The sequence below is a fragment of the Rhinolophus sinicus genome, chromosome 15, assembly GCF_057876585.1.
Source record: "Rhinolophus sinicus isolate RSI-liver-muscle chromosome 15, RSI-T2T, whole genome shotgun sequence".
In the NCBI taxonomy this organism is placed as follows: Eukaryota; Metazoa; Chordata; class Mammalia; order Chiroptera; family Rhinolophidae; genus Rhinolophus; species Rhinolophus sinicus.
In genome coordinates, this window is record NC_142515.1 from 46,211,219 (window position 1) to 46,235,641 (window position 24,423).

A 24,423-nucleotide genomic window follows, 5' to 3' on the forward strand; every position below is an offset into this window, starting at 1 on the left:
GGAGTGAACTGATCTTCAATAAACTGCTAAGAATACACAATGGGGGAAAGATAGCCTCTCCAATAAACAGTGATGGGAAATGGATATCTACATACAAAAGAATGAAATTGGACCCTTTTCTCACATCACATATAAAAATCAACTCAAAATAGATTGATGACTTAAATGTGAAAAAAAAGACCTAAATGTAAAACCTAATGTAATAAAACTCTTAAAGAAAAAATCTTTTCGATATTGGACTTGGCAATGATTTATTAGATATAACACCAAAAGCACAAGAAACAAAAGCAAAAGTAGATAAGTGGGATTACATATAACTAAAATGCTTCTGCACAGCAAAGAAAACAATTAACAAAATTAAAAGGCAACCTATGGGATGGGGGGAGTATTAGCAGACCATATATCTGAAAAGGAGTTAATATCCAAAATATATAAGGAACTTCTACAACTCACTATTGAAACCACAAGTAACCCAATTAAAAAATGGGCAAAGGACCCAAATAAATGTTTCTTCAAAGACAACATACAAATGGCCAACAAGTATATGAAAGGTATTGCAAACCTTTCAGGGAAATGCAAACCAAAACCACAATGAGTTATTATCTCAACCTGTTATGATGGCTATCATCAACAAAATCAAAGGACAAGTGTTTGTGTGGATGTGGAAAAAAGGGAACCCTTGTACAATGTTGCTGAGAATGTAAGTTGGTATAGCCACTATGGAAACAGTATGGAATATCCTCAGAAAATTATGAATAGAATTATCATTTGATCCAACAATCCAACTTCTGGGTATATATCTAAAGGAACTGATATATGGATCTCAAAGAGATAGCTGCAATCCTGTGTTCATTGCAGCATTATTCACAATAGCGAACACATGAAACAATGTAAACATCTATTGACAAATAAATGGATAAAGAAAATGTGGTATATGCATACAATGGAATATTATTTAGCCTTAAAAAAGAAGGAAATCTTGCCATTTTTTACAACATGGATGGTCCTTGAGGGCATGATGCTAAGTGAAATAAGTCAGGCACAGAAAGACAAATACTGTATGATCTCACTTATGTGTGGAATCTAAAACAGTCAAACTCATAGAAGCAGAGAATAGAATGATGGTTGCCAGGGACCTGGGGTGGGGCATAATGGGGAGATGTTGATCAAAATGTACAAAGTCTTAGTTATGCAAGATAAAAAATTTCTGGATAGCCACTGTACAACATAGGCCTATGATTAACAATACTAAATTGTATAGTTAGAATTTTGCTAGAAGGGTAGATCTTATGTTAACTGCTCTTGCTATGAAAGCAAAAAAATAAAAAATAAAAAAGGGAGAAAGAAGAAACTTTTGGAGGTAATGGATAAGTTTATAGAATTGATTGTGATGATGGTTTCATGGGTGTATAACCTCCAAACACATTAAGTTGTATACATTAAATATCACTTTTTTTGTATGTCAATAACACCTCAATAAAGCAGTTTAACTTTTTTTTTTTTACCTTTTGGACTTCAAAAGATAACTTCAAGAAAGTGAAAAGACAACCCACAGAATGGGAGAAAATATTTAGAAATCATACATGTGATAGGACATATCCAGAAAAAAAAATTCTTACAACTCAGTAGTTAAAAGATAACCCAATTTTTAAATGGGAAAGGATCTAAATAGACTTTTCTCCGAAGAAGAAATAGAAACGGCCAATAAGCACATAAAATGATTTTCTAACGAAAATGTAATTTAAATTACTAAAGCTTAATTTAAAAGTACAAGGTCTTTTAGTAAGGTTCTTTGTAGAGGTTATTTTTTGATTGTTTAAAGATGGTACTTTTTTTTTTTTTTTTAGTCTAAAGCAAGGAACTAACAACTTACCTATACAGGAGATAAAAGAAAAGAGAATTAATGTGTATGTATGTTTATTAGAAACTATCACTATAATAACTATTATGTACAGTGAATAATTATTATAATGAAATGGTAAGAAAAGTAGCATTTACACCGCAACTAACTTTTCTCTATGAGGGGAATATCAAGATCATTAAAAGAGTGAGGAGAAAGGATGCTGAAAACTCTTGTTAATAACACTCTTGCAAACTCTAACCAGAATGCACCTCCCTCAGAAATCTCTGGAAACTCTACAAAGCTCACTACGTAGCTAAAACAGAAAATTTGAGCTATAATAGTTCTCTTTTGCACAAAAATTAACAGCAGCATTAATTGTCTTTTCATTTTACTTTCCTACCAATGATAAATTTAGTCTGAAAAACTTAAGATTCTTAATAAGCAACTGGTAAAATGGTTTTGGAACTCCTTGGATTTTCTGTTCTTTCATCTAAGACAAGGTTTGTAAACTACTGAAAACAGACAAAATCCAGCTTGTCTTGTTTATGTACAACCAATAAGCTAAGAGTAGCTTTTACATTTTTATATGATTGGGGAAAGAAAAATCAAAAGAAGAATATATCATGACATGTGAAAATTACATGAAATTCAAATTTCAGTGTACATAAATAAAGTTTTATTAGAATATAGCCATGTTTTGTTGTTGGTGGTGTTGTTTATTGCCTGTGTATTTCTATGGCTGCTTTCCCACATCTACAATAGAGTTGAGTAGTTGCAAAATACGACATATGATCCACAGAGCCTAAAATATTTACTATATGGCCATTTACAGAAATGTTTGCCAACTCTTCATCAGAGATAAGTGAACTGATACACATTTATAATTTCTTTTTTTAAAACATCAGGTACTCCACACACAAAAAAAAAACAACAACAACAAAGTTCATACAACTAACAAGTGTCTCCATTTTGATGTATATTAATGTGGCTCTAAAAAAGCCACTTATTTTTCATAAAATCTTTACTTGGTTTTCATTTCTTAAGCTAAATGTGTGGACCTAGCCTGAAAATCCCAGACAACATAAAGACTGGTTTATCCCTTAAAAGTATAAAATTTAACCCAGCATTCTTTGGGCTATAGTATTTATATATCTAATAATTTTAGCATCTCAGGAATTTCCCATATGCCTCCGTGATATGGTTCCCTGAAGAAAGTTCAGCCAGCTACAAATAATGCTCCCAGTGTAATGCCAAAAGGAGTCATGAATTTTCTTCTCACATCCAAAGCCTAATAGTGAAGAACTGCACTGCAGGATCAACAGCCAGCTCACCTGGCTTGTTCACTAACCTTCTATGAAATCCTGAGCAAGTCGCATAATTTTTTGGTATCCATTCCTTACTATGCAAGCACAAAGAATATAGAAACATGATAAAGAAAACAAATGAAAGCCTTTAGTTCCTAAAGAAAAGTGCTAGATAAATGCAGAGTTCTTAAAAGTCAAACGTATTAATATTTTATATCTTTTCATGTGAAGATATATCATGTCAAAATCAAAGCTATTCCCATGAAACTTGCAACCAATTTCTCTTTTTATTACTATTATTAGTTTCAGGTGTATAAAACAATGTAATAGTTAGACATTTCATCCCTCACAAAGAGATAACTCCCCTCCGCCAGTCTATTACACTTCTGACATCGTATATAGCTGTTACAATTCTATTGACTCTATTCCCTATGTTGTACTTCATATGTGTCTATATATATATATGTACAATTACAGTTGACATACAATATTATTCAGCTTCAGCTTCAGGTGTACAGTGCAGTGGTCAGGCATGGATGGTGTAGATGCCTGACCAACCAATTTCTTAACTGTGGAGCTTCAGCAAACGTTCCTGTCTCAGTACAGCATGAACCCCTTCTTATCAGCCACACAACTTGGGGGGTTCAACTGTTCACAGCCAGTGGACAATCAATGTTGACTCTCAGTTCCCAATGCCACCCTCCAGAAATGGTTGAAACTGATATTTACTGATCTAGGTAAATGCCACTGGCTAAGGAAGAAAGGAGAGGTCAAGTATGGGGCAAAAAAAAAAAGTAGGAATAAAAACTTTTGGAACGCATGTGTATGGGGGAGCATTGTTAATTCCTTCTTTTGGATTAACACTGTAGGTTGTGAATATTTCATGAAGAAGATAAAATAGCAAATCTCACTGAGAGCCTCTAGCATCAAAAAGCAAAGAAAACCAACAAGTAAATATCAACTTGTATAATGTGCTAGCACAGGGAAAAGGGTAAGTAAATATAAATATTCAAGAATACAATCTAGCAATTGAAAGATTCATTTGATTTCAAAGCTTCATGTACATTTAAGTATAATCATTCCTAATGTCATAGATTCCTTTAGTTTTTCCTAGTTGTTAGTAGTTAGACCAGTGCTGGCCAAACCCATCAACTGATTTAGAATAATGATTGCAATTTTCATGCAGTACTATTTTTTTTTCATGCAGTACTATTTTTAAATGGAGAGTTTTTATTAAAATTTTCTTTCTCTGGCCTTTTTTTAACCCCATTTTCTTTAGCACTCATTCCATTTCACTGCCAGAAACTCCTCTAGTTCTGTGATACTAAGTATTCACCGACTTGGGGCACTAGTGTGCCTCTTGGTTTTGACATATAACCATGACTATAATTTGAGCACAATTTTAATGTTATGTGTGCCTGAGAGATAAAAACAGTTTTGCTATAAAGATTATGTTCTTTAACTAAATTCATTAACTCCTTCACTAACTAGACCACTCACACACTCCGATGCACTAACTCCTAAAATCCTTTGTAACTAAACCCCTTAGATTTCTGTCATAGTATTTTGTTACATGGAAAATTTAATTCATTTACCTAGGTTTATACATACTCACTGGTATAACATCTTTATGGGTATTTCTAAGTCATTCCACCCTCTCTTAATACTTCTTCTCTTAGAAATGAGTTAGTAAGCTCTGATTCTGGAGGCGCAGCTTAGGTGACCACTCAGATCTTATCATTTAGCAATTCTCTTAAAATATCACCATTAATTAACTCAGAGAGTCCCTAGCCTAAGGTGTCTCGAGAAATAATGGTGTGGGAGAAACAATGTTAAGAGACTCTCTATTATATTAATAAGCTATATTTGAGGAAAAGTATTTGGAAATATGGGAAAGAAAATTGCCGTCTGGAATTAAACTCTGTAGTCATCACATTCACAATGGATTGGAGGAGAGATATACCAAAAAAAAGAAAAGAATTTCCTTCCCACACCCAAGAACATGATGATAAACCATATTTCTAAGGTCAAATGATCAATCTCAGGCTGCAGATAGTGGTTAACCTTGACTACATATTGATTTAAAGTATTAACATGTCTAAAGAAAGGCATTGTCAATCAAAAAGGGATTGAATCAACCATGGAAAAAAGAAAATTACAAAAATTGGTTATATCCACCCCAACACTTTCCAACAGAGTAAGAGCTTTATATAATAAACTTTAAATACTATAACCCCATTGGTAAGATAATCTCTGTAGAAATACAGATTAACCTAATGATTTTTAACTTTATACCATTAAGTATTTAATTTATCCAACTTCCTTTATACTATTTCCATGCTCAATAAGCAATCCTCTGGTTATTGTTTACGTTTCCAACATTGATCTGTCTACAATGAGAAAACATACTGGTTGTGTGGGTTTATTTTGCTCTGCATAACAACTTTATTTCTCATTATACATTAAAAATCAGTTCTGATTTTACATCTTAAGCTTCATGATCTTGATTAATATCAGTAAGCTAAGAGACAAATCTTGTCTTGGTCTATGTATCTGACAAATCATAGCTGCAAATAACAGAATCCACTCTAGCTAATTTAAAGGGAAAGGAATTTATTCTGTGTTATTAGGTTATTTATAGATTTTCCAAGAGGCCCAAGAAAGCTGGGTTTGAATGTCACTCAGGCAGAAACACCCTCATCAGCCAAGAAAAACTTTTAATATCACCAAAGCTGTATTTTAGTGGAAACCCTGCTACAGCCACAAATCATCACTCAATACCTATGATACTAAGAACCAGACTTGAGAACCTCTGCCAAGACTGCCCCAAAGAATGAAAGAAAGAGAACAGCATCAAGTTGTATGTTCACAGAGTTTTCATCATGGATAACTGTGAGGAGCGAATCCCTGAATATCTGAATGTCATTAGAAGTGTGGTAGACTCTGAGGGTGTCCCTCTAAATTTCCCGGGAAATGTTGCAACAAAGCAAAATATTGAAAGTTATCAGAAAGAATTTGGTCAAAAAATACTTAAAACTCTTCACTGAACTAGCTAAAGATAAAGAGAACTACAAAAAGTTTTATGAGAAGTTCTCTAAAAATATTAAGCTGGGAATACATGAAGACTCTCAAAACTGGAAGAAGCTTTCAGGGCAGCTAAGATACTACACATATGCTTCTGGAGATGAGATGGTTTCTTTCAAGGACTATTGCACAAGAACGAAGGAGAACCAGAAACACATCTATCACATCACAGGTGAGAGCAAGGACCAGGTAGCTAACTCGGCCTCTGGGGACCGTCTTCGCAAGCACGGCCCGGAAGTGATCGATATGATTGAGCCTACTCATGAGCACTGTGTCCAGCAGCTAAAGGAATTTGAGGGGAAGAAAGAGGGCCTGGAACTTCCAGAGGACGAAGAAGAGGAAAAATAAACCGGAAGAGAAATTAACAAAGTTCAAAAACCTTTGCAAAATCATGAAGGACATCCTGGAGAAAAAAAGTAGAAAAAATGGTCATGTCAAACCGATCGGTGACATCCTTGTGCAGCATTGTCACAAGTACATATGGCTGGACAGCAAACATAGAAAGAAACAGCTCAAATAAAGATAACTCAGTTATGGGTTACATGGCAGCAAAGAAAGACCTGGAGATCAATCTGACCATTCCATCATCGAGACCTTCAGGCAAAAAGCAAAGACTGACAAAAAATGACAAGTCTGTGAAGAATCTGGTCATCCTGCTCTATGAAACTGCACTCCTATCTTCCAGCTTCCATTTGGAAGACCTCCAGACACATGCTCACAGGATCTACAGGATGATCAAACTCAGTCTTGGTATTGATGAAGATGACCCCACTGGTGACAACAGCAATGCTGCTATCACTGAAGAGATGACACCCCTCAAAGGCAACGATGACACGTCACACATGGAAGCAGCAGACTAAGCTCCACCTGAATAATGGCTTGTACACGTGTTGAATACTTTACCTTCACTCCCTCTGAAAATATATTTTCAAGGATTTTTGTTGTTGTTTTTGTTAACATTTTAAAAATCTGTATGGCATGACAATAACTCCTTAAAGGAAATATAAGGTTTCTTTCCACTTTTAAGTGTATGATACCATGATACCGTAGGCAGTAAAGCTGAGCTTTACTTTCCTTTCCGGTTTCGTGTTAGCTAATTTTACCAGAGCAAGGATATGTTTGTTGTAAGATGTATGTAACCTAATGTTAACATTATGATCTAAAGTATGTAGCTATCAAGCAGATTCTTTAGTAAATCAAATCATTTGTCAAGTGTTCTGAAGTATACCACAATGTTTAAAAGAAAAATACTGATTAAAACAACTTGAATCTCCTCGGATCTTTTTAAACCTTCCATCCCCTGTAATTCTCAACTGCCCATACGATCTCTAGAAATTAGTATGTTAAGCTTAGCCAACTTGATGGGAGTAACTATGCATAGAGCTTATTTTCCAAAGAAAAGTATTGTTTAGAATAGCAAAATTATGAGCCTATCTAGACATGTTATAAAGCTGTTTGAATGTAACTAGAGCAAGTTTTTGAATGGAAATGTAGCGCTCAAGTCACATTCTGCTTTAAAAGGTTGTGACAAATACAGATAAATTTTAAAAATAAAAATAAAAAAATAACAGTATTAAGAAACATTCTTAGAAAGTAAATAGTAAAAAATTAAACATTAAAAATGTAAAAAATAAATAGATGAAATGAGTTTTTAAATTGAATTTTGTTTTACTGATATACTCAAAATATCATTTCAATAAACAATCAATACAAAAATTATTAATGATATATTTTACATTTTTCTGTACTGTCTTTTAAATCCATTATGTATTTTACTCTTATAAAACATCTCAGTTCAGATGCTAAATTTTCATCAGAAACATTAGATTTCATAAAATTTACAGTTGAAAACTAGATTCACATACCCATATTTTAAAGTTTTCTAATAATTGAATCGATATCAGTTTCTAAAGTTTAAATTATACTTAAGTCAAATTTAAAATTCAGATTCTTAGTCACACTACTCAGCATTTAAGTGGTCATGAGACACATGTGGCTACTGTTGGCCATATTGTACAGCGCAGCTTTAATCAGCTTCTTCCCTGCCCTATCCTGCTTTCTTCACCCCCTCAAAGGTTAAGAGGACTTCTTTAGTAAACCACTTGCACAAGGACCCCCATCTCAGGTGCTGCTTCTAGGGATCCCCCAACCCATCTATGTAGACTAGAATCTATTCTCCTCTTGAAGATTTGCGATACAACTTGGCAATTTTAAAGTATTACCTGAGAAATCCTCTGGTAAAGAACCCTGTTTAAAATTTTTAATCCAGCGTTCTGTGGATTCGTGTAACTGCTTTTTCTCACAAACGAGTTCTTAACATCTCCAGAAACATTAGGTTTCCAAGGTACACAGTTTGAGGCTGGACTAGAGCATTATTCTCAAGTAATTCCAAAGGTACGTGAAGAGATAAAACTAACATGTATTACAAGACAGCAAAAACAAAGGGAAATACATATGTACAATTACCCAACAGTCAATGAGTATTTCTTTATTTGTTGAAGCTTCATGAAAGGCAGTCCCAACTCTACCAACTAACTGGGTGACGGTAGACAAGTCATCTTTTTTTCTTTCTAGACTTAAGTCTCCTCAACTATACAATAAAGATAGCAATAACAGTTACTTCACAGGATTACAGTGAGCATTAGTGTCTGTCCACTACTGAGAATGCTTTATATGCACTATCTCATTAAGACATTTAAGTACCAATATTATTATAGTTGTTGTTGTCATCATTAATATTAGAAAGGCACTGCACAGATGTAACCTCTCTATCTTCTATATTTTAATGGCAGGTAAATCTTTGTGATCTAGTCCTATCACTGTCTGACTCAAAAATTTCCTTTGATGCCCCAGCATACTTATCTTGATATTCAAGAACCTCCAAAGTCTATTCCAAATCTACCATTACAAGTTGAATTCCACTTTGCTTCCCATGTATCCTGTGCAATGATTAGGCTTTGAGGAGTTCCAATTTTAGATGAGCATTTTAAAAAAGGATGAACCAAAACAGAGATTGAGAGGAAGTAACCAAAGAGATAAAGAGAGGAAATCAGGACTGTAATGTGCTCCATTATTCCAGGAAACAGTATTTTAGAAAGAAAATAAATGGCTGTGTCAAATGTGCTGAGAGTTCAAATGATGCTAGATGATGCTAGATCTACAAAAGTTTGCAAAGGATTTGTGAAAGAAGATGTTGAGTTCGGTTTGTACACGGTAAGTATAAAGTAATGCCAAAATAGCCAAGTGAAACCTCCTAGGAAATGATTAGAGCAGTGATGTTGACCACAGTATCACTTCTCAGTGGGGAAGAAGGAGTAGAGTTTCAACTAGTGTGTTGAGCATCAAACAGTCCCAAGAATGACTACTATTTGTGGGAGTGAATTCAGCATGATTATCTGTGTGTTAATGTAGAAAAATGATTGAAAAGCACTCAGTTTGGTAGTGGAGCTTTAAATGCTAACTAAAAGTTGTCAACAAAGTAGTTATAATTAAAGTTCAAAGAATAAAGAAGCTCCTCAAGGAAAGGAGAGAAGGGAAGACAGAGAGGACCAGACTAAGGCTTCAGAAAAATCACAGGAGACAAGAGAAAGAAGTCAACAAAGAAAGACCAGGAGTACGTGGTGAAGTAGTATGACAATTTAGTGTATAACGTCCTAAAAGAGAAGGGGATAAAGTTTCAAGGTGAGCAAATAAATGCCAAATGCAGCAGACGACTTGAAGATAATTAAAATTGTGCAAAAGTTATTGGGTTCAACAATAAATAGGCCAAAGCAGAAGAATAGATAAGATAAAATAGAATTAGGAGTTTAAGAAGAGAGAAGACTGAAAGGAAATGGAATTTTTATTGAATATTTGCCAATCATCAAGCAGGGACGAGGAATATATGTGAAGAAAGAACCAGTAGAAAAGGATTATGAATGAACAGCCTAGAGGAAGAAAAGATAATTGTAGAATGAAAAACTCTCAAGAAAGGAGAAGAGATGAGCTATGGTCCCGGTAACGATTGGAAAGATTAGTTTTAAAGGAACACCACTTCCTTTGAAACTGAAGAAAAAGATAAGAAGAAAGAGTCAAGGACAAAAATTCTAAAGATTTTTATTCCTCACTCTGAGAAATGGCCAACAGCTTAATGTACTAGAATCTGCCATAAAACAATAATGTTCAGATCTGTCTTCTGTGAGTATGAACCTTAGATCACTTGTCAGCTTTGTACTGTTGCCATTGCACACGTTTATGAGATGACTACAGCATGGTACTATCTCTTTAGCCAGGGAGAAGAGCATAGCCATGGCTAATATATGAATCACACCTTTGATTTCAGACTCCTTACCAGCTGAGATTTCAGGGGACATTTTAGTTTCTAAGACTCATCACTTACAAATCAATGTTAACATGCATTAAATCTTTGCCCCTGTCTTTGAGTTATACATAAAAGCAAATGGTATGGACTAACATAATTTCTCGTACTTTCAAAATTGCATTACTGTTATTTCTCAAATCATCCTGTGGATATGTCATAAATCCAGCATATCAAATAAAACTGAGATGGCTGCCCACACAACACTTCAAGATGGGCAACACGGAAGAGTCTGCTGAGAGTATCGCATGCACTATAAGAAAAGCCTGCTGCAGATTTTTCAAGTCAACACTAAGGGATACCATGTTGAGTGTTTTCCAGCAATTAGTAGTTTACAAGCAATGTAGCTAATTAGCTCATCAGTCTTCACTGGAAGTGTTTTCATAAACATTCTGCCAGCTACAAGACGCCATGCATGCATGTTAAAATGTGTTAAAACAAGAGTTCATTATCCCGGTTCAAATGAGGAATGAACTCCATCTCCTGAGTACACTGTACTTGGTTGAAAAGATTATTGTATTTGTGACTTTATGCTTACCTAAGAATAAGAATACTTTTGAGATATAATAACAGTTAAATACATACAACATCAATATAGCAATGGATGGAAATAACAAGGCAGCAGCTGTTGCCTTTGAAACCATATTTAGGCTGTGAGTAACTGGTGGTAAATACCAAACATTTATCTAGGTTCTAACTGCAATGTTGTTGAGTAGAGTGGATAGAGCTAACCTTTTAGTATTTAGGGACGGTTAACTAAAAATGAACTGCTATTTTCCTTTATAAATAAATGTTCAATACAACTGAGTGTCAAAAGATAAGATCTTTCAATACAGGTGACCCAAAATGGATACCAGTAAATATTTTAAATCCCCATTTTCCCTAGGACACAATTTATTTCCTTGTTCCAAATAAAAACAAAACAAAAAAGAAACATTGAATAATCAGGGAGGCAATAGGCAACATTTTAAAGATTCAATATTGGAAATTCTATAATGGCATTTCTTGTTTAAGTAAGTACCTAAGTATACAGACAGGAAGATTAATTACACTTCCAAGGTACCATTTTCCAGGAATAATCATTTCTAGAAGTAACTGTTTTCTCTGACTAATATGGATGATAGTAAGTCTTGATTCCTAATTCCTTCTGGAAAAAATAAAAAGTCTGTAAACCTAGGGTCTTGCAAATCATGAAAATGAAGAACTACAGAAATGTAGAAAGAGGGATAAATTTAAAAAACACCCTGAATACATGTATTATGCACATAAGGAATGTGTACTTTTTTTTTTAACACAAACCTTTACTTCTCACCAGGGAAGGAGACAGTCCCCAGCTACTACCCACATCACCTACCCTACTAGATATACTCATGAGCCACGCAAAGTGGGGCAAGTTGTCAGCTGCTGCTGGCCTAAGACTTACAAACATACAGTTGGGAGGTTCCTGTATTAGTAGATTAGATAGCATAGCATTTCTTTTAGTATAAAATACCGTATCTCTATATTTGGGAAGGAAAGCTATAGTTAGAGGGCCCCCAGTGGATTCAAAAGCTCTCATTAATCTTCTTAGCCCTCCAACTGGCTCATGGTAGCCTTGGTGGAGGCCCACAATTAAAAACAGATGGGGAAGTAGTTTAGCAGTGGCAGGATTCCAACAAATTTGCAAGCCCTCTCCTATGTGACAAACGTGAACATAAAGCCTACGGTACATGTTTCCAATTGCTGGCTCTGGTAGGCAGAACTGCCAAGACTGTTAGTGTTAGACTGCACATTCTAGTTACACGTAATCCATAGCAAAGTATATGGGGGTTTGATTAGTACTTGTGCTCCACCTGTGTAGGCATCTCTATTCATTTGAGCAGTACACAAAAGAGTTGTTCTTTCATCTTTCTTTGAACACTCTTGAAATCGCAAACTAACTATCCCTTTATACATTAAAGAACCCATACTTTTATTTTATTTCACTAGGAATCTATAAATGTGGAATCATTAAGATGAAAGTTAATGTTTACGTGAGAAACTGTTAATATTATTTTGAAATGTTCCAAGGCAAAAGAATCTGATCCCCTTTAAGAATTAAAAGCAATTCTTTCTTTTAGAATTTAAGAAAAACAAGCAATTGTTTACTTGTTTACCACCTGTCTTCCCCCTAAAATATCAGCAGCAGCACGAGGGCAAGCCTTGTCTACCTAGTTCACTTCTATGAGCCCATCACATACAACAGAGCTTGACACACAAAAGGGTTTCAATAAATATGTAGATTTTTTTTAAAAAAAAGAGGAGAAAGAAATGCAAGTCTCTGAGAAAAAAACAGGTAAGGCATAGACCACATCTTTCTATAAATTATATACACACTCATCTGTAGTCATATAGGATAGATTCATCTTTTCCTACTTAAGGGTAAAATAAAAATGGAAGAAGTTTAGATATACACTATTTTATTGCTCCTTAATATGTGTTTCCACAGCCTTTTTGACATACCATTAGAATGGCATTTATCAGACATTGTTACATCTATTTACGTGTGTATTTCTCTCAGTATACTCTGAGTACCTAAGATATGTCATTTATTTCTATATTCCCAGAGCCTAAAATAATACTGAACATATAGTTACCAAATATTTAACCAAAATAAGTAAATATTAGACACTTCACTGTTTGCAAATGCATAGAGAAAGGACATGAGAAAAGAATCTAAATACAGTTTCTTTTGTAATCCTCTCCTCTTCCTCACAATACCTTAGTAAAATCACTTCTTTTCCACAATCCTGCTCTCTCGTAGTAAGCCCATATTTTATTTGTGATTAGAACAAACTCTGAACCAAGATTATTTAATATTCCACATAATTTTTTCCTATTCCATTTTATTATCAAGGCATTGATGAAAACAAAAAAGAATGTCTCTTTTTCAGTTGTAATTCAAATCTTTAATTCCATCTAAACAATTTTTCTATTAGCTGAAGGCAAAAGCTACAATCAGGATAATTGAGAACCGGGTACTCTGTAGAGATCTCATAGTACTACTACTAAGTCATATTCAAAGTAAATTTCAACCAAGTTTCCTCTACAACTTTAAATTTGACTGACAAATCTTTAAGACTTTGCTAAACCCAGACCATTGGTTATCTTTTTTCCCAAACAGCAAAACTAAATATCTTTGTTTACTATTTGGCCCCAGAATTTATTATGAAAGACAACTCATGCTGTTAACAAAAACCTCAAAGTGGAGCTATCCTGGTCACCACAACAGACTGTGCATCACTATGTATCTTTCAACATATTAGGAAAAAGTAGAATCTTTAGAAGTAGAGAACTGAAAATCACATATATACTATATATGCCTAAATGAACACTATATACAGAGGGTGCCAAAACAATGTATACACATTTTAAGAAAGGAAAAAACTACTAAAATTGTAATACTCAATATATACTGATAACAAAGATGAATACAAGTCATGTTTGACTTCTGCAATTACAAGAGGTGCTCAAAGTGGTTACCATCAGCATCCAGACACTTCTGATTACAGCAAACTATAGCTTGAACAATGTTGACCAAAATATCCACTTGTGTACATTTTTGGCACCCCCCGTATGTATGTGTGTGTGTGTGTGTGTGTGTGTGTGTGTGTGTGTATATATATATATATATATATATATATATATATATATATATATATATATATGTATATGCATACTGGGGGGATATATATATATATAAAATTCACAACAATTTTCTGTCCCTTGCAATTTTATGTATGGACAACAAATGCCATATACTTCACATCACTTTTGTAAAATTTGTTTCTCACATAAGCCAAATAAAGTACCATAATCATACCATCATAAGGGATCCTAAATAAACAGTCCATGTGTGTTTGCAAGTCTCAAATGTTTCTTTCTTTAAAATTACCATCCAAAGGTTTCATTTCAGATAGTACCTCACGTAACAATCTAAAAGTCAATTGCATTTCTACACACCAACAACCAGGACTATAAATGATTATAATCCAGAAGCATACCAATATGTATATGGAACTTTGGCATTTGACAGAAGTCACATACCAAAACTGTTTTTCAAAGTAGTTGTACCAATTTATACTACCACTGTGATGTGTATGTAAGACCGTATTACATCAAAGTCTTTCTAACACGTCAGACTTTTTAATTTTTGCCAGTTGAAGTGTATAAAATGATATCTCATTTGCATATCATTTATAACTATGGAGGTTGACGTTTCTTTATATTTACTGGAGTTCATTCAGTAAAATTTTTCCATACCACATATTATTTTGCTTCTCTAATTGATTTGTGAGAGTTATGTGTTCTTGTTATTCATCCCTTGTGTTTATACCAGTATCTTCTCCAAAAATCTGTTCATTTTCTTTAAGAATTTTTTTGATATAAGAAAATTCTTAATTCTGTTTCTTTTTAATTTTTCAATTATAGTTAACATTCAATATTTGATGTATTGGTGTATAACAAATGTATCGGTGTATAAGAGAGTGATTAGACATTTGTGTAACTTATAAAGTGATCTGCCTGATAAGTCTAGTACCCACCTGGCACTATACATAATCATTACGTTATTGATTATTTTCCCTGTGCTGTATTTTACATCCCCATGACCATTTTGTAATTGCCAATTTGTACTTCTTAATCCCTTCACCTTTTCCACCCAGCCTTCCAAACCCCCTCCCATCTGGCAACCATCAGTTTGTTCTCCATCTATGAGTCTGTTTCTGTTTAATTTATTTTCTTTTTTAGATTCCACATATAAGTGAAATCATATGGTATTTGTCTTTCTCTGTCTAACTTAGCATAATACCTTCTAGGTCCAACTATGTTGTTGCAGATGGTAAGACTCATTCTTTTTTATGGCTGAGTAATAATATTCCATTGTGTGTGTGTGTGTGTGTGTGTGTGTGTGTGCCACATTTTATTTATTTAGTCATCTATTGATGGACATTTAGGTTGTTTCCATATCTTCGCTGTTGTGAATAATGCTGCAATGAACATAGGGACGCATATACTTTTTTGAATGCGTTTTATGGATTTGTTCAGATAAATACCCAGAAGTAGGATTGTTGGGTCATAAGGTAGTTCTATTTTAATTTTTTGAAAAAACTTCATACTGTTTTCCATAGTGGCTGCACCAATTTGCAATCCCACCAACAGTGCACAAGGATTCCCTTTTCTCCACATCCTTGCCAACACTTGTTTGTTGATTTATTGATGATAGTCATTCTGACAGGTGTGAGGTGATATCTCACTGTGATTTTTATTTGCATTTTCCTGATGATTAGTGATGTGGTGCACCTTTTCTTCTGTCTATTGGCCATCTCTATGCCCTCTTTGAAAAAATGTCTATTCAGTTTCTCTGCCCGTTTTTTTATTAGATTGTTTTTTAGTGCCAAGTTGTATGAGTTCTTTATATGTTTTGGATATTAACCCCTTATCAAATGTATTGTTGGTATATGTCTTCTCCCATTCACTAGGTTGTCCTTTTGTTTTATTGATGGTTTCCTTTGCTGTGCAAAAACTTTTTAGTTTGATGTAGTCCATTTGTTTATTTTTTCTTTTGTTTTCCTTGCCCAAGGAGATATATCCAAAAAAAAAAAAAAAATTACTAAGAAGACTCTCTAAGAGTTTACTGCCCCTGTTTTCTCCTAGGAGTTTTATGGTTTCAGGTTTTACATTTAAGTCTTTAATCTATTTTCAGTTTATTCTTGTATATGTTGTAAGGAACTGGTCTGGTTTCATTTTTTTGCATGTATCTGTTCAGTTTTCTCAACACTGTTTATCGAAAAGACTGTCTTTACCCCATTGTATATTCTTGCCTCCTTTGTCATAGATTAATTGACTATAAAGGAATGAGTTTATTTCTGGTCTCTCTGTTTTGTTCCATTGATCTACGTGTCTATTGTTATGCCACGACCATGCTATTTTGACTGAACGTTCTTAATTTTGATATAATAAAACATATCACTCTTTTCTTTGTAGATTTTTGTTTCATATTTCATAAATCCTGTTCTACACCCAGAGCCTTAAAAATATTCACCCTTATTTTTTACTGAGTTTTTAATTTTTGTTTTTAATATTTAAACCCTAAAGCTACCTAGAGTTGACTTTTTGTATATGATTATGAGGATTCAAATGTTCTAGAGATAGAATAAGAGAAAAGCCAAAGGAATATTGCTGCTGTAAGAATGAGAAGCTGAGCAAAGACTTTTTCCCACCTTCAGGAAGTTAGGGTGATAAAATTGAAGTTCTGAGTCTTCCTAGGAAGAAATGTACTCTTAAATATCCCGTACTTTCAATTGGGACCACTGAGGTGCTACATCAAAGAGTAAGGGCTAGTCAGAAACAGAACCACCTTTAAAAATGAATTCTATAATTTTTCATACACAATGTCCAGACTCCAAACAAAAATTATCCAAGACACCAAGAGACAAGATCAAACACTTGAAAAAACAAAAAAACAAAACCAGACAACAGGAACAAACCAATAGGAGAGCTGCATATTGGACATGTCAGATCCAGAGATTGTAATTGAGATGTTCACTAAAAATAATGGAAAAAATAAAAATTTCAGCAGGAAATTAGAATTTTGAAAGAAATTAAATGAAAACTGTTTCTATTTCCAAAGAAATGTCAACTATTTTTAAAAAAATAAAAATTCAAGAACTAAAAATGTATAGTAACTGAAGTGAAAAATTCTCTAGAAGGACTTAAAAATGACTGCATAAGGCAAGAAAAAAATGTCGTTAATTTGCAGATAGATTCAAAATTAAAATGTTTAAAATGACCGTTTATAATATCATAAAAAATGAATTATATTGTTTCTGAATCAGAAGATTTGTTACTATTAATATTAAAATGTCAGTTCAGCACAAATTGATCAATAGATCTAATTTAATCTCAATCAAAATCCCAGCAGGTTTTTTTTGTAAAAACTGAGAAGCTGATCCCAAAATTTCTATGGAAATGCAAGGGGCCTAGATTAGCCAAATCAAAATAAATTTTATTTCAATACTTACTATGAAATACAGTAATCAAGACAATGTGTTATCGGTGTAAGGATAGACAGATGAATTCATGGAACAGAAAAGAGTTCCAAAGTAGACTCACACAGTCATAGTCAATTGATTTTCAATAAAGTTGTGAAAGTGATTCAATTGAGAAAGAGTAGAGTTGTTGTTTTTTTAGTAAATGGTACTGAAACAATTAAACTTATATATGCATCCATACAATATTAAATCAATTGAATTCCTATATTTTAAAAAATGAATCATGACTACTAACTCACACCATTCATAAAATTTATTTCCATATAGATTGTAAAGGTAAAACAATAAAGCCTCTATATGATAACATAAGAGAATATCTTCATGACTTTGTAGTAGGCAAAAATTTTTTAACAGAAAAATCTCTATCAATAAAGGGATAAAATGATTAACTGGAATTTACCAAAATTACTTCTGACTATCAAAGGTGCTTAATATAATGAAAGGGAGAATACATTTTTTATCTACAACTAACAAAGGACTCATATCTAGAACATACAAAAAGTTATCAGAAAAATACAAATTAAAACTACAATGCGATACCACTACATACACTTGAATTTAAAATACTGACACTTGCTAAAACCAACTTAGTAAGAAGGTAGAGCAACTGGAATTTTTATACATTACTGATAAGAGTGTCAATTAGAAAATCCATTTTGCTAAAACTGTTTGGTAATATCTATTAAAGCTGAGTCTGTACCTTATGACCCAACAATTTCACTCCTAGGTATAAACTCAATAGGAATGTCTGCATTCATGCACCAAAACTAATGCACAAATATGTACAGAGCAGCAATGTTCATTAAAGCCAAAAACTGGAAACAACTCAAATGTCCATCAACAATAGAACTGAGAAATTATGATCTATTCATCAATTAAAAGAATGCAGTATTCAATGGTGAGATCTCACAAACATAACAGTGAGCAAAAGAACCAGACTCAAGAGATAACATACTATATGATCCCACTTACATAAAGTTCAAAAAACAGGCAAAAAATTTTAAAACTATGTCATAATCAGGATAATAATTACCTTTGAAGTGAGGGATAGTAACTGGTAGGAGGTACAAATGGTACTTCTAGGGATTAGTAATGTTCTATTTCTTGATCTGGGTGGAGGTTACATCAGTAGGTTCACTATGTGAAAATGTATTGAGTTGTTCACAACAATGTATGCATTTTTCTGTATATATGCTATGCTCAATAAACCATTTAAAAACCTTAAATATAACCAATTGTGTGACAGAGAAGCAATGTCTATAGATTGTAGGGGAATAGATAGAGGCTGTAGGAAGGTAGTACATATGCTATAGGCAAGACATGTAATCCAGACAATTTTTACCTAATTCCTAGGTCATTCTTATGTGAATATTCTAAAACTATTTAAATAAAATGCTAGTTTTAATACTTTGTCACTGTATTGATGTTAAGTGGAAAGCTATAAGATCATGAGTGACCATAATCATCACTATGTGGACCACCTTTCTGGATCTCTACAGTTCCACCCACATATCACCTTTCCTTTCACCACCCTCCTCTAATGCTTTCCAGGTCCTACCTTCCACAGGCAAGTTCTTCAGGTAAGCAAATGCCCACATTATATCACTTCAAGTTTCTAACTAAAGGAAGCAAAACAGAATAAGACAGAATCCTACAGTAAGCTATATAAATTACACTGTCTTTACTAGAAGAAATTTTCTTAGTCTCGAAATTCTTCTTGAAAATAAGTCAATAAACATACATATGTAATATCCTCTACTTCACATATTTTTCATTTTTCCAAATACTTTAAACTTATTATTTGCTCATTAGCCTTCACATTATGCCACTGAACAAAGCCCTTTAAAAAAAAAAAAAAAACCCAAACCAGGAAACTATTTAAAATACATTTCTAGTATCATACAGAGTTACTTGGATCAGAATTCATTCCCCTGATACTTCAGCTCCACCACTGAGCTAAAATTCCTTCCAAGTTTTTGAGATGGTGCTCTCACTATAGCTATCTCAGCTATCCATAGGATAAGCATTGGCCATTCCCCAAATTCCAGAACAAATTGCAATTTCACTGCTTTTCTCCCACACTCAAGTGGCAGTGGCTCAATTTGGCAGTTTGTCAAAAAGAATCACAGCATAGAGCACTTGGTGATCTTTAAACAAATGTGTTTGTTGTGTATATACCACATGAAATATTTATATATATATATATATATATATATATATATATATATATATATATATATATATAGAGAGAGAGAGAGAGAGAGAGAGATAATATATATTCATATATATTTCATATGTTTCATATATATACATATATATATATATATATATATATATATATATATATATATATATATATATATTTCATACATTGTAATAGAACACAGTGAGGGATATAGTACATAATCCTAGAATCTAAACAGGCTTCTCTTTGAGAACTTTTCTTTAAAATAGTTTCCTTTCATTGAACTAAAAATGTTGACTGACTTTTTTAAAGTACCACTTCATGATAGTTATTGTAATTATTGTTTCATTCTAAGAATGACCAATGTCTTACCTATTTATTTACCAGGTGGTTTATGGAAACTATGTTGTCAAATAGATAACATTTTCAGAAAGAAACTATCAGAATAGGGTTTGTATTCCAAATCAAAGACTCAGCAAAGAAACCATAGTTATGAGAGATAGTTCGTCATGATAGCAAAGATAAAACCATAATAAATTTTTATAGTATAAAGTGACAAGGGCTCACAAGTTTCTGAGACCCTGAAAGTTAAGAGCTTCTTTGTGCCCTGGGGTGCTGCGCCTGGCGTCTGGGTGATCGTAACCATGCCACAAAACAAATATATTGAATTACACCATAAGCACTATGGATATTCTTTGGATTACCACAATAAAAAGAGAAAGGAAGAAGGTCGAGAGGCTTGTGAACGTTCAAAGATGGCAAAAAAGATGATTGGTCTCAAAGCTAAGCTCTACCATAAACAGCGCCAAACTGAGAAAATACACATGAAAGAGACTGTCAAGATGCATAAAAAGAGAAACACCAAACAAAAGAATGATGAAAAGACTCCACAAGGAGCAGTACCTGCATATCTGTTGGACAGAGAAGTACAGTTCTGAGATAAAGTACTTTCCAATATGATTAAACAAAAACGAAAAGGGAAAGTGGGAAAATGGGAAGTCCCTTTGCCCAAAGTTCATGCCCAGGGAGAAACAGAGATATTAAAAGTTATTCTGAGAAAACACAGCCTCTTCAATAAATGGTGCTAGGAGAATTGGAAAGCCATGTGCAAAAGAATGAAACTGGACTGCTATCTGTCACCATGTACCAAAATTAATTCAAAATGGATCAAAGACTTAAGCATAAGACCTGAAAAAATAAACTGCATAGAAGAAAACATAGGTACTAAACTTATGGATCTTGGGTTCAAAGAACATTTTATGAATTTGACTCCAAAAGCCAGGGAAGTAAAAGCTAAAATAAATGAATGGGACTATATCAAACTTAAAAGCTTCTGCACAGCAAAAGAAACCATCGACAAAATAAAGAGGCCACCAACTGAATGGGAGAAGACTGTTGCAAACAGTGCCTCCAATAAGGGGCTAATATCCAAAATATACAAGGAATTCATGCAACTCAACAAAAAAAAAAACAACGCAATCGAAAAATGGGCAGAGTACCTGAAGAGACATTTCTCCAAAGAGGACATGCAAATGAACATATGAAAAAATGCTCAACATCACTAATCATCAGAGAAATGCAAATAAAAACCACAATGAGATATCACCTCACCCCAGTCAGAATGGCTATCATCAACAAGACAAATAGTAACAAGTGTTGGAGAGGCTGTGGAGAAAAAGGAACCCTCATACACTGTTGGTGGAAATGCAGACTGGTGCACCGCTATGGAAGGCAGTGTGGAGGTTCCTCAAAAAATTACAAATAGAATTACCGTATGACCCAGTAATCCCTCTCCTGGTTATCTACCCAAAAAATCTGAAAACATCCATAAAGACACGTGTGCTCCAATGTTCATTGCAGTTTTATTTACGGTGGCCAAGACATGGAAACAACCAAAATGTCCTTTGATAGATGAATGGATAAAGAAGTTGTGGTATATATACACAGTGGAATATTATTCGGTGGTAAGAAAAGATGAAATAGGACCATTTGTGACAACATGGATGGATCTTGAGAATATAATGCTAAGCGAAATAAGTCAGACAGAAAAAGCAGAGAACCATATGGTTTCACTGATACGTGGTATGTGAACCAAAAACAACGAAAGAACAAGACAAACAAATGAGAAACAGAAAATCATAGACACAGACAATAGTTTAGTGGTTACCAGAGGGTAAGGGGGGAGGGAGATGGTAGATGAGGGTAAAGGGAATCAAATATATGGTGATGGAAGGAGAACTGACTCTGGGTGTTGAACACACAATGGGATTTATATATGATGTAATATAGAATTGTATACCTGAAATCTATGTAACTTTACTAACAATTGTGACCCCAATAAACTTGAAATAAATAAAAAAAGTTATTCAAACAAGAAAGAGAAAGAAGAAAGCATGGAAGAGGATGGTTACTAACGTCTGCTTTGTTTGGAGGTGGCTTTTCTTGAAAACCACCTAAATATGAAAGATTCATTAGGCCAATGGGCTTACTGTGACATATCCCGTGTGACACATCCTCAGCTGAACGCCCGTGTGACACATCCTCAGCTGAAAGCCACCTTTGCCTGCCAGTACTTGGCGTAAAGAAGAATCCCTCATCCCCACTTTAAACAACTTTGGGTGTTATTACCAAAGATAGGGTCATTGAGGTGAATGTTCGTGAGTTGGACCTTGTGACACAAGGAGGCAAGGTTATTTGGGAAAATATGCCCAGGTTACCAACAATGCTGAAAATGGTAGATGCATAAATGCAGTCTTATTGGTTTGACAGCAGCTTCATAGAAGTAACTCCTTATAATTATTGAAGACTACACACCAATCAGGAAAATCACCTTTATTGTGATGTTTCTGAGTACTACCAAACAACTTACATGTCTGCAGTCAAGAGAACTGTTTATTCTATTATAAAGAACATTAAAATGGCTGAGTTTTTTAAAAATAAATAAATATGACAAAATGATATATCGATCTTTTTTTGTTGTTTTGTTTTACTTATTACATTTATCAGGTATCTGTTATATGTGAGGCATTGCTAATAGAAAAAAAAAATCACTGGCACTTGCCATCCTCAAAGAATTAAGAGTCTAGATTTACTGAACAAATAAATCAATGTTTGGTGTATGGAGTGGTAAGTCCTATGAAAGAGAGGTTCTCAGAGTCTGCTGGGACACAGAAGAGGGACATCTAAATCAGTATCGAGGGGTTCAGTAAACACTTCCTGGAAAAGATGTAAAGCAACATGGACCATTCAAGATACTGAGAGTTACTGTTTGGAGGAAAGTTTGAGAGGGGACAGAATCAAGAAGGGAGAGAACGGTAGAAGCTGAATTATGAAATGCTGTGGGAGCTGGATTTAAAAGTTTGAACTTTATCCAGAAAGATAGTCCCTCTAATCTTCCAAAAGCTGCTAAAATGGATTTTAAGCAGGGAAATAAAATGAGTACATTTTGATTTTTAACAGATGTATTTGCTTTGGTTTGGGGCAAGGCTAATTAGTCATCCTGAATTCAGGAGGCGACATTAGGAATGGAGAAGAGGGAACAGATCTGAGAAATAAAAGGGACTAGAACTTGCTGAACTTAAGAGACTAACTGGAAGAGAGAATGGAATAAGAACGAAGAGTCTAAACTGACATGGTGACTAAGTGGATGATGTACGAGGGCAGAGAAGACAGGACGAAGAGTGGTTCTGAGGCAGCAGAAAGGAATGATGAATTCATTTCAAATTATCTTGGGGGTTATGTTGTCTATATATTGTCCAAAGAATCCCTACAAAATGCAAATCACATGTAAAGTATATAACAAAATAAATAACTCCCCTGTATTAGACTGAAAGTGTATTGTGGCTAGTATATTCCTTTTAATTATTTAATTAGCAAAGATTTCATGATTTTCTTAAAGTTATCTTGGGATGGGAGGAGGGAAATGTCTGAATAACCCAGGTCTCTTTTACGAAGCGGAACAAGAAAGTTTAAGTTGCATTACCCTCTCAAAATAGCTTCTTGCAGCAAGCTGATGTAGAAAAATTATTCCATTGACCAAAGAATATTGAGCAGCTTTTTAAAAATAACCTGCAAATGAGACATTCCTTAGAAAACTTTTGTACTACCATAAGTAAAGCTATCAGAAGGTGAAATATACAATTTTACTGTGTAATATTAACAGAAAAACCGTGCGTTATGCAGTTTGTACAAAGCATTTTTTTTTTTAAGTTTAAGAACTCTAAACCTCCAGAAAAATCAAAAAATATAAAACGTACTCCTGAGGTCGTCACAAACTTCTATCTCCAACTGTTTACAAGGAACTTCAAAATGTATTTATGTATGGGAAAACACATCTTCAATTTCATTAGTCATTTCTCATATTCTATGACCAAAAAAGGTACACTTCTCTGTTTATTATGCATAAACTATGACACATGAGGGAAGAAGTTGCCTGGAGGGACTAAACAACTAAAGGGAAGAACTAGGGGTGGGTCTCTGAGCCTTGGAGCTGTTTCATGAGCCATTCTGCGTCCCACAGCTAGCTCCTCAGAGCTCTACAAAACACTAATAAACTCAAGTCAACAAAAACAAAACACTCC

The 24,423-nt window shown here is 34.0% G+C and overlaps 1 protein-coding gene and 2 pseudogenes across 4 annotated transcripts in view; 2 read left to right on the plus strand and 1 right to left on the minus strand.

Moving 5' to 3' along the window:
- CTNNA3 (catenin alpha 3) overlaps positions 1–24,423 on the minus strand; it is a 1,445,036-nt gene that overhangs the window by 1,360,714 nt on the left and 59,899 nt on the right. The window lies entirely within an intron of this gene.
- Positions 5,288–7,091, plus strand: LOC141572775 (heat shock protein HSP 90-alpha pseudogene; annotated as a pseudogene).
- LOC109447426 (ribosome biogenesis protein NSA2 homolog) lies at positions 20,488–22,609 on the plus strand (annotated as a pseudogene).